The 12,410-nt window shown below is 40.3% G+C and overlaps 1 protein-coding gene across 5 annotated transcripts in view; it reads right to left on the reverse strand.

Annotated features, from left to right (window-relative positions):
- The window catches only part of MEIS1 (Meis homeobox 1), a 108,097-nt gene that overhangs the window by 67,819 nt on the left and 27,868 nt on the right, over positions 1 to 12,410 (reverse strand). The window lies entirely within an intron of this gene.

Raw genomic sequence — 12,410 nt, forward strand, 5'->3', positions numbered from 1 at the left:
GATTTTTATTTAGATTGATTTTAAGATTTACATGGGAGAAATGGATACAATTGGATCAAATATATAGCAAAATAAATTGTTGACTCCCATGAAAGCCAATAAACCCAAAACAAATTTCACAGATCTCATCTACCAGCATTTGAGGTTTGTTTTATTTCATTATTTTGTATACATTTACAGAGCAGAAATTTGCTTAACTCTGTTCCACTTTTCTTTTACTGAAACAATAAGACTCTCTGCAGAATATTTTCAGCTTGAATATTATCACCAGGATAGCATATGGCAAACTAGCAGCAGGCAGTTTATCTTCATCCTCTTTGTAAGCTAAAATTAGCACAATGCTTTTGCAACAGCATATGATGTATTCAGACCAGTACGATATACCTAATACAACTTTAGATCCATCCCTGGCTAACCTCCAATATCCAAGTAAATTGATTGCTAATTTTAACTGAGTATTAATGTGTTTAGTATCAAGTTGGCATTTATCAACTTGAGAGGCACTTTTAAGTCTAATACTGTCATTTCACATACACCAACCGCAAGTGTAAATAAAATTTGTATATTGGTAACACATAGCATTTCAATTCATCTGTACAAAGCAATTCTAATTTATATTAATACATTAGGTATGGAAAACCACACTGTAAAATTTCATAATATGCATATTCTGCTTTTCAGTGATGCAATATAATTAATGGTAGTGAAGAGCTGATATACCCATGTCATGACTAACATGTTCCTCCTGCAGACTGTTAGCTGGTTACTTTATTGGGATTAAATTCAACCAAGTCACCAACATCCTTTGGATTAAATTAAAGCAAGTCATCACTTTACATTTCTTGATAAGGAAGCTGTGCCAGCCCTTTCTGCTCTTCAGTCTGGTAAATTATGGCCACCTCAGGGGTTTTTTAGCTGGATAAATATGTAGTGAGACACTAATGTTAGTACTGCTTCCTAATTTGTTTCTTGTAGCTGTAACACCAAGGAATTTAGCACAACACTCCTCATAAAAGAAATTTGAAAGGTTCTAAAAATGCCCTGTGCTTCACAAGGGTTGGTTTTACCACCTTTCTTGCCAGGTTGACAGAATAAAAAAGTGTAGTAGTAGGAAGTAGTCATGTCCAAGCACGTATATGAACAAACACACACACAAACAATAAATATTTATAGAGTAACATTCAAAGATTTTGTGGCTCAGCCTGCTCATCAATAGAACATCCCTCTGCTTTCCTACAGCCCATTACAGAACTACAATACAAAACCATAGCAAGTCTATCCAATAGTTGTACTGAATTAACATCACCACCGTTCTTGCTTTTACACAGCTGGCCTCATGCAGAATTTGCACAGGGTTAGTGCAGACATATGCAAAAAAAAAGAAAGCAGGTAGGATCTTGCTTTCAAAAAGCCTCTCCTGGGGCATTCTCATTGCCACAGGCAGGATGAGGGGACAGGAGAGATAAATAGATGCTTTGCTAAGTGGGGAATGGAGGAGAAGTACAGAATGAACACAACATTTCAACTCCACTTTGTTGTCTCTTTTCCCCCTTGCTGTAATTTGCCTGCAACTTATCCCCTGCTCTTCAGCAAGAAGCTGCTACACTCTGACGTTGACAGTGCCCTGAAACTTTAACCCCATTTTAAATGACACTTAACTTCGAGCTGTTCAGTTAATGCTGACCTCATTCCCTCTTTCCCCTGCTTTAGGAAGACATTTGATGCAGTGCATGTGCTATAATCCAGGGCCCCAAGCAGGAACTCTACTGTGGGGTTCCTCCCTCAGTGCTGTGCTAGGGAGGGAGAAAGGGAGGAGATTCTCTTGGCACAGCAATGAGACCAACAAAAGATTCTCCATCCTACAAGCCTTGCTTCCATGACCTTCACTTGCTGACCAGAGAAAGCTAACATATGCCTTCTTCGAGGTCTGTCGGGACACCACAGACTCCAGAATATATTTAGCACGCATCCACGTGACACTGCTATTCAGAGCAGTGGGGAACATTTCAGAATAAGTTAGGGTATGTCTGCCACCATTAGGTCTTTTCCAAGGGCATAAGTGGTGTCTTCTAGTAGGTCTTCTCTCCTTCTGCAAAAGATGTACTTACAACTTGGAGACAATGGGCAGTATTGGGGGTGCAAGGGCCATCTCTCACCCATGGTGCAGAATCAGCCCCAAGAAAACTAAAGACTAAGGGACAAGCAGTTGAAAAGGTGTCCCCACTGTACTTTTATTTATTTATATGCTATTTCTTCTTTCCCACACTTTCACATTGCACTTCATCAAAGAGCAACTGCAAAAATCTGTGTGAGATTCTAAATACTCAAGAGAAAAACAAACAAACAAATACAATATTTATAATAGATAAATAAGTTTTTTATATAAAAATATATAAATACTTATATATTGGCTCTTAGATGCCAGAGGTACTGCCTCATGATGAGGAAGTTCCCAAGCTACAGCGGGAGGCAGGCTGGTAGTGCCTATCCTGATGTCACACTGCTCCCACTGCACATCATATGCCCAGCCATGCTCTCCCATGTCCTTTCCCACCTTCCAGGCCTGAGCAGCAAAAGTTCAAGCACATCAAACCAGAGGCTACATGGAGGAGGTATCATAGCTAAAGAGCCAAAGCAGAAAGATGGAAGACTCTACCAACAGCACCCTCATTCAAAGGCCTGCCAGAGCAGTGTCAAACACGTGCTTAGTCACAGCCCTACGATCCCACCCCAGCTTGGGTAGAAGGGACATGAGGCATCTCCCTCTGGTATTTCTCATGTCACCAACTAGTGGGTCACCAGGCCAGTGAGCAGTGGTCCCTGATGAATTATAGGATGACAGGTGGTTCTGACATCACCAGTGCTGCAAGCTGCAGAGACTGCTCTGATTGCCCAGAGAAAGTCCCCATCTCATTCATGAATTTAAAATTGAAATTAAAAAAATAAAAAAGAATAGTAATAATAAAAGCCTGTGTGCACCAATGTGCCTAGAAAAAATTATGTCAGCATCTTACAGTGCTGATCCTATTAATTAATCCCTTGAAGAATGGCCCCTCGCCCACAAACATATAATGTAATGCCAGCTTAATCTTACCTAAAAAAATTACAATGCAATAAGATTACTCGTCTGACTCTGCTAACTGTTACAGCACTGCTTAATCCTGCATTTCAGAGCTTTAACAAGCTCCTACAATACTGTACAGAGTTTATCAGAGCAGTTCCCGAGACAAGGACTTATGTTTTAAAGAATATAATTCCACTGTCTTTTGTGCTTTTTACATATAATGTTTATCCAGTGACTTTCATCCTGAAAGATCTCAAAGCCTATTGCCTGCTCCTGTTTCCATTGAAGTCTTCTTTTCAGGTTTCATATTAGAGTAGGACTAGAAATAAATATATAAAAATATATATATGGGGGGTTACAGCAGGAAAATTTGTAGGGGAGGGAGTTCATCCCTCCCTCCCATTTCCCAAACACAGCTGGGAGGCACACCACCAGATCAGCTGCCTCCTACCAAAAGCCTGGAAAGGACCCCATGTGGGACCTTGCCTAAAGAAGTGGGTGCAAACTTGACTAATGAAAGTACCATCTCTCCATCCCTGCAATAACTTGGTCTTCATCCCCAGGCTGTCCTCCCACCAGCACAGCCCCACTCTGACAATATCCACCCACAGCCACACATTTCCCAGTCTTTGTCACTTATAGACATATTAAGCTTCCCATGGAATAGGAGAAGAAAGCTCTGCTCCCTCCCTGTAATTATCAAATCTGCCCAAAAATGAGGAAGAATTGAGAATCCTCATTATAGCACATCATAAAACATGGCAAAGTCTCATGCTCACTGTCTGTTATTGGCACAGTCTGCCAACAAAACTTTACAAAGATCACAGGAATTCATGTTTGCAGAGATATTAAAGTCATAAAAGGGGAAATTTGGATTTTATTTTCCCACAGTCTAAATGAAGGTGAACCAAGCAAATTTGGCAAAGAGTGCTAGTCAGATGCCATTTCCCACAGCAGTGTGGTATTTTCCGCTGGGAATAAAACATTTTCCCTCAACTACTGTTTATAACCCTTATCAGTTCAACAGCAATAGAGCCATCAAGTCCAATATCTTGTGGAAAAAAGTCAAGGTCAACAAGTACTTGCATTTTCGTTTATCTTTAGCTGCAATTGCTACTGACATTCAATTGGGTAATAAACATGAGGACTGTCAAATGCTCTCAGCAAACAGGTGATCCAAAAGCTATCAGAGAGAAAGAGGCTACCGCCAGGTAATCAAACAATTCTGTTGCAACAATTATGATTTGAGTGCATTCATTTACAGAAGCAATCACCTGTCAAATTTGAATGAATAGCATCAAAACATTCCCACCATTGGGGTAATAAGGGCAAGAAAATACAAGCTATGTCTACTTTCTTCCCAACAAAAGCATGCCAGCATTAGCAAGAGCCTTTAAAAAAAAGGGATAAACAAAAATATGCAGCATCTTATTTCCTGAATTAAATTATAAAAAATTATTTGAACACAAGAGCTGGAGGCTATCTGTCCAAGTAACTGAGTCTTGTGGTGATGTGTCACACAAGCAATGAGGGGTGTTTAGGAAAACACCAGGAAAAGTGGGGGCACACAGAAGCAGCTGCACCACCGCTCTGACAATCAGCACTTGGGCAGCTTCCTGAGCCAGTGGTTGCATCTGGACCAGGGTTTTTAATAGTTACAGAAGAAACTATTTTTCCATGAATTGGTCTAATCTCTTTTTGTCCCCTGCTGACCTCCTCAGAATGCTCTTCTGTAGCAATAAATTTAACCCAAGACGTAAAACATTTTTGTTTGTTTTAAACCTACCAACACTCTGGAACAGCTCCTGTGCCATGACCACCCACCCTTAGTTCTTGTATTATGGGACAAGCACCCACTTTCTCCATACACAACTAATTTTAAAGACTTCTCCTCCAACCTTAGTCACCTTTCCCCTCCCAGCCTTTCATGTGAGAGATAGGAAAATGGTTTGTGCCAAGCAGTCTCATGGCACACCCTGTTGCATCACTAATCCAGAAATACAGCATATTTATGAGTTTATAAGCCTTGTGATAAAATGTCACTCAAAATAAACATCTCAGGATCACTTCTGTTTTTTAATCTCCAAGTAAAGACGCTAATGACACACACCTTAAAGTCTCACTCTGCCTACATCAGATTGCTAGACTCAGCTGAAGACGCCAAAACCTGGAGAAGCAAATGGGATAGAACCCTTAAGTTGGGAATACTAAGATGGCCTTTAATAGGGGCCATATGGGAAGCTCATTAGCTCCAATGAACCACCACAACTTAAGTGAAAACATCCAGAGTGTGTAGGAAAACAAACGCCATATCTGAATAAAGCAACCAAAAAAAAAAAATCATATCAGCCATCTTAAAGACCCCCAACTCTGGTACTGTTGAAAGGGGCATCTTGGACACTAAAAACTTCAAATCTATTTCTACAACTTCTTAGAAAACCAAACCTCCCTCTGCCCCATCCAAGGAGGAAAGCAAGATGCCCTTCAGTCCTACACCAGATATTTGAGCTAACAGCCCAAGATAACAATTCAGCAATGTGATTATTTTCCACCACTGTTTCCTGCTTGGCATATTCAAGATCCTTCCCTCAGCAAGACACCTGGTTCTGTGCAGACACGCTTTGGGGCTGCAAAAGTCAATGGATGCTCTCAGTTCAGGGTCAGGGCCATGTTTTTATATACACATCTATGTATACATGGGCTTGTGCATAGCCACACAGATGTTTAATGGGTAGACATTTCTGAATTTAGGAAAAATTTGCCAAGAAAACAGATTTTAAAAAAAAAACCCAACCACAAAAAAAAACTCCAGCACATGGATTCTCCTTCTTCAATATAGATGGGCCAAAAGTCAGGAATATTTGTATTTCCATAGCCACTGTAATGTAAACAGTTTCCAAAGTCTTTTTCCCTCCTTCTGCTCTGCCAATGATGGCAGTAGCCTCAGCCTGAAAGATCTGCCTCCTGACATGGTCATCTCTCTCTGCTCCCCTCCCAGCTGGAAGTTTTTCCTGAGCAAAGACTAAAAGTCACATTAAACAGTGCTGAAATGGTTTTGCTGGTTTTGAACTGCTTATTATCTCTGGGGGTTGACCTGAAAAACAAGTTGGTGCTTAGAGAAATTCAGGTTTCCCCTGAAAGGCAAACAGAAAGAAGGAAGGTTTTTTACAAGGAAAAGAGTTCATTTACGATGATGTTACCCACAATTTAGGGAAAACAAGCAATGTTTATAAGTATTTAAGTTAGCTTTGCCATACCGAAAAGAAAAACGCCTGTTAATGACAGACATTTAAGCTAATGCGAATGACTGAAATAAATCCTGACACGAGGAATAGATTAATGCTCAAATCATGACAGACACCCGCTCCTAAGTAACAACTTGCTCCCATGCACCATTCTGGAAGTACAGCCCAGCTCAGCTGAAGCACATAGACTTAACACTGCTGAAATCTAAGTTTAACAGCTGAATCAGGCTGATGAGACCAAAAAAAACCCAGAAAACCCAAAACCAAACAAAAAAACCAAAAACCTAAACTAGAAGGAGGAAAAAACCAGTTTCGCGCCCCCCGGCTTTAGAGCAGAATGATAAATTGACATCATGTTATGAGCATAATCCTCAACCACTCAATCACTGTTAAAAAAAAACCAACATGATTCTGGGGAGATAAAAATAATTAATGCTGGTGCTGCTGAAGAATATGCACCTACATGAAGAGTTTCAGATAAATATGGGCCTGGCTTAAATCTTATATCTCACATCAAAGGAAGAGGGCACAGGTGCTCACACTGATTTAAAGCAAACTGAGCGCTGCCTGCTTGATGGAAAAGCAGGAAAAGAAAAGGGGATGGCAGAGCCTCAGCAAGAAAACTGATACTGCTTCGTTTCCAAACAAGCGTATTACACTTAATTCAGGATTCACAACACATAAAGCACCAGAAAAAACACAGGGAGCAGCCCCTGTTGACTAATGCCCTGTCTTTTCTAATCGAGGGTCACATCCAGTCTAACCGATCGCATGATAATGGCATCAGAAAAGGTCAATCAAAGACAAGCCAAAGCTTCCACTGCCTGGCTGACCTTCGGAGCTTGTGACAAATTGCTATCAGTCAATGTCAACTAATGACAGCGGCTCTTTGGCTAATCAATTGTTCTAAAAATGATCAAGAAAACTACTCGTAGGACAGCTCATTTTCACATCAATGCCTGTGAAGTATGAAAAGCTCATTTTTTTTGAGTTTTTAATAAGCTCATAAGTAAAGCAGTTACTTGGTAACAGGGGTCACCTTAGTGAAAAGACAGAACCTTTGTCTGCCTTTTACATATTCTTTTATTACCATATTATAGTAAAAATATGCCATGCCATTACTATGCCAGAGGGCTACATAATAAAGTAGGTAATACTTCATACTTTTTTTTTTTTTGAGATAAATACTTCTGTGGTTTAGGGGCCCTCTGTTTGGATGTAAATAATTGTCAACATAATCTCCAGGTATTTAAATGTAAAGCAATCACCAATGGCACACAGGTGACATGCCCACTCATTACTCACCCAAATTTCACATGACAGAGCCAGTAGTGAAAACCATGCTGCAAAATCCACTGGTGCTGCTGGGAAGTGAAGGTCTAACAGCAGCTATTTTGTTCTTAAACCCACCCACCCCATGCGAGCACAACTTATTCCAACTATTTCCGACAGAATCCACATTTGGTAGGAAAACCGCATGCTCCAAAACCCCCTAAGCCCTGCGAAAGCAAACAGACATTTCCGCCCTGGAAGGATTCTGCATGTAAAAGCCAACGTGGAAATGCACACAGGCTTGAGCAGTGGGAGATATATCATGGTTCTCCTTGTACAGCAAAGGGGTGACTGCAGATTTTTCCACCTCTTCATCCTACCAGCCTCTCCCAGCATAATTTTCAGCCACTTCTCAAAGCTTCACAGCCAGGCCACACTCAAATCTGCATTCATGCATTAAATATTACCAAAACAAAAAATCCACACTGGCCTAAGGCTTGAGGAGTGCAAGCACAATTATGCTTTGCTTTTCCATAAGGGGAAAGTCCAGCAAAGGACATTGCAGGGCATTACATCACAAGAATCCATTCGAGAAGATGCTGCATTGAGAAGGAAAGAGGCACCATTGCTCAAGCACGGCACTGCTTTTCATTTGGGTTTACCTCTTTACTTCAGTGACTCCCGCCCATGACACCTGTAGTGCCAGAACAGATTTACCCCGAGGAAAACACCCCTCACCAACCCAATCACTCCCAAAGCAATTCCCCACATCACCACAGACAAGGGAGGGAACTGGTGGTGAAACGCTAAACAAGAAACATTAAAACTTTTGTTTTCATCGGAGAAACTGCCAAGTGACAGCAGTTTCAGGTTACACCCTAAACCTGCCTTGCTATGGTAGTTTTTCAAATTAAAATATCTTCTGTGGCCTTAGCCACTCTCAAGCCATCCATAGGCAAGAAAGAAAGGAGGCAGGCCGACACTTAAGCTCAGCCATAATTGGAAGTATGTGAAAAATGAAGTGTCAGTTCGGTCAATAAAGGGCAAAGGTGAAGGGGAACTGCAGCCCAAACTCGGTGCGAAATGTGCTCATTAAGACACCCAATCCGAGGGCTCCTGCCCACCTATCCCATTAGTCATCGGCCATCTGACCGCTTCAAATGCCTCCTCGCTCTTATTACTTTTCTTCTCCCATGTTAAAAAAAAAAAAAAAAGAAAGAAAAAAAAGGGAAAAAAAAAAGGCAAGCTGGTATATAAATCCTTGCTCAGTCATCTGGAACATAATGTGGCCCTTCTCTCCCCCTCTTCCTGGCTCTGCTGCCTGCCTTTGCAGCCTCCAAACAACCGCCTGGAGATTCCCAGCAATAATAAACCCGATTGCCTTTTTGCCTATAGGTTGCTCAAACTCCTACAAAACCCTGAAAAAAAATAAACCATTGCAGCCATTGATACATTTTTATAAAGAAATATCGCTGCTTTCTACTCCTGGCTTGAAGGAGCAACAATTATTTGGAGGTTTAAAAAAATGCTTTGAACGCAGGCTGAGGCTTGGGGGGGGAAAAAAATAAAGAGGGAAACAATACACACAAATAAGGTGACACTGATGGATTATTTTTCTTTTTCTTTTAAGCTGTGTAGGAGAGCTAAACATGGGAAATATGGAACTCCACTCCGGATTAAAAGTGACTGTACCAAGGCTTTGTTCAGCATCTTCCTGGTCTCACTATTTGAAAAACAAACAAAACAGATCTCTCAATATGCCAGACAGGAATCTTTTGAAGTTACAAGACAAAGTAAGAGAAAATAGTGCTGCCATGATGTCAGCATCACCTGCCTGTACATAAGAATTTGCTTCTCTTCTTTTAAATAGAATTTAGTGAATTGATTCGCCACTATGTAAATTCAGATCTCTTAGCACCATTTGGAGACAGACCTCCAAAGGCCTTTCCCCTTAAGTTCAGAGCAACGGGAAAACTTTTTCATAATATTATTCTGCATTCCTGTACTATAACCATGCCCTATGATGACACAATACCAGGCCTTTAGAAGAGGTTGTGTCAATGTACTATGCAATAACATATCCTGCTGTTCAGCGGCACGAGACCTCAGAACAGGTCCCTAGCAGTTAAATATGGATTTCTGCAATAGATCGAAGCAGCTGGGAGTTATTACTATTTACTAAGTAAATAAATTTACACATTGAAGAAGACTTTAAAATATTTACAGGAAAGACCATCTCTCCTGATTTCAAGGGTAATCATTTGATGGATGTTTTATACTGGGACATAAATAGGTTAAAAATACACTTTGCAAGATTTGTAGTAAATAAGGTAATGAAGAAAAATCTCCAAAAAGTCCAAAAATAGACCTTAACATTGTCTGGGTTAAGGACTAAGGAGAAAAGTCTTGCTAAAGTCTTAAGCATTCCAGTCTGTGTGCCTCTCCGAAAATGCAAAGCTTACATTTACACCTTTGTGATACTTTCAGACAGGTTGCAAACCTGGGCCAGAAGGTGCTTTTACCTACCCCAACGAGGGAAGTAGGTTGTGAGAAAAACCTGAAACCAGACAGTTTTAGAGAGTTTTATCGAAGGTTTTATTTCTGGTGATCAGCTTTGCCTTTTTTTTTTTCCTTTTTTTTTTGAATTGCAAACGTGATCTTGACAGATGGAAGGAACCAAAAGGAACTTTTACAAACTCCTAAAAATAGGGAAGCCCATAATATACTGAATATATGTCATGCAACGCATGCATCTTGAGTTAACTCCTATGGTTGCAAGCACAAGCATGTGGGTCCCCACCCTTTTGCTTCCACCCCTCCACAGAATCTGGCTGCTATGGCAGTGCCATGCTGGCTCCTGCTGCCAAGAAAAGCACCCAGCAGTGGTGAACACAGGGGTTTAACCACAATGTTACACTCCTAACATCAGGCCACAGAAGAAAAAGCCACCAAATCACAGCAACTGGAAATTAAACACAGTTAGGGAGAGGGAGGATATTTGCTATCTTTTAGTTGTCTTCCATTTCAGTCCGTCAGGGTTGTATTTTTTCACTTCTTCCCCGTAGGGAAATGCTAAAATCACATTATGGAAGTTTTTTTTTTACAGAAGGTGTACACGCAGGCACAGATGTGCTTAAACAAATGAGATTCCCCCACAATCTCAACCTTCAGAGCATTTCATGTAAACAAGACATAAAGCAAGGCTCAGCAAGACCACTGCTACCATTACCACATTCCTGTTCCTCAGAAACAACGCCATTTCCAAAGGTGCCAAGTAGTCTGAAGGCAAGCCTTGGTAACAGAGACTCCCAGGACAGGATCTCTTTTCCAAAATTTCTTTCCCAAACTTGACCTGAGAGCTCCAGTTATCAAATCCCCACTTTTGTTACTCATCTTGAAAGTTTTAATGCACTGAGCCTTCTTCACAAAACAGTTCTCTATCAAGCACTGGAAGCACTAAACCAGTGGGGTTTCGGTAACAGTTTCAGAACTGAATACAGCATCACTGACAAGTCCTTCTGTGGATACTTCATAGGACTCAGGCTTGAAACTCACTTAAGAAAACCCTTCCTGACTGAGGCTGTAGCATGCCCGTTTCTAGAAACATATTGCAGGATGGCAATAGACATCAGATATGACCAGCACTCCAGACTACTAAAAATGCCACATTTTGGAGAAAATAAAGTCTGAAAATCTTTAGAAGTACACCAGGAACGATGCTCAATTTCCAACGGTCTAGGAGCATTCTGGCAAGCCTCCCCACAGCTGTTTTGTCCACGCACATATCCACATAAACACATGCACATCCGTCTAATAAAAGAACAGCCCTAAACGAATACAAAAACCCTCTGAAAACACCACATTTTGGTTCAAAGCTTATTTTTGAAGCAGCTTTTTCAGCCTTAAAAAACCCCCATGGATTTAAAGTTTGCTCCAAAAGCAAGGGGCTCTCATGAACAAGTTGACACCACTTCAACTATAGCATTGTGAACAACACTGGAATATATATGTATACATACTTGAAAGAAAAAAGGCCCCCTGAATTTATGTTGCATATCATTTTCCAGTAAAAGTCAGAGGTCAGAAGGTTACCAGTGTCTGCCTCAACTCTGCAACAGTTTACTATTCCAGGCCCCATTTTTACTAGGCTACACTTGCGATGAAGTCAGCAACTTTTCTTTAAACAATAATGAGTCTCAAATACTTAAAATTCTATAAAGAGATGTTATTCACCATGTACGTTAAATCCATGCATATAAAAAATTAAAATATACTGGTTTAGTTTAAAAACTAATCTTGTTAAATGCAGACTTTGCAATGCTAATCAGTACTGTTCAACCTTTTTTTGGAAACACAATTCCTTTGTTGTCTAACAGCACTTGAATGAAACATGATCATAAAACCAGATTTAAAAGTATATACCTATTGTGAGTTCAGAGTCAACTTCAATAAAGCACTCTCTTTTATATTCAGATTAAGGATCCTTTTTAAATTTTAATTGCATCAAATTAACACTAAATCCACTGCAGTTGGTCTCTTCAGAAAAAATATGCTTTCAGCTTCTCAGAAAAAAACATACAGAGATTCAGCTTCTAAGATTTCAGAGTTTCTGAGACAGCACAGATTATTTGTAGAATGTCCCACTTCCATTGCACCAAGCTCATCTCATACTTGCCCAGCTAAATCAGCTACACGGGCCTGGCACTCAAACAGAATGCTCTTGCATTCAAGTAAATTGGAATTGAGTATCAAAAAGTAAATAAAAGCACAGCTCAGGATTTTGTAAAACAGTCCAGCTAACATCTCATCTTTATATGCAATCAAGTTTT

This window comes from Agelaius phoeniceus, chromosome 3, assembly GCF_051311805.1.
Source record: "Agelaius phoeniceus isolate bAgePho1 chromosome 3, bAgePho1.hap1, whole genome shotgun sequence".
Classification (NCBI taxonomy): Eukaryota; Metazoa; Chordata; class Aves; order Passeriformes; family Icteridae; genus Agelaius; species Agelaius phoeniceus.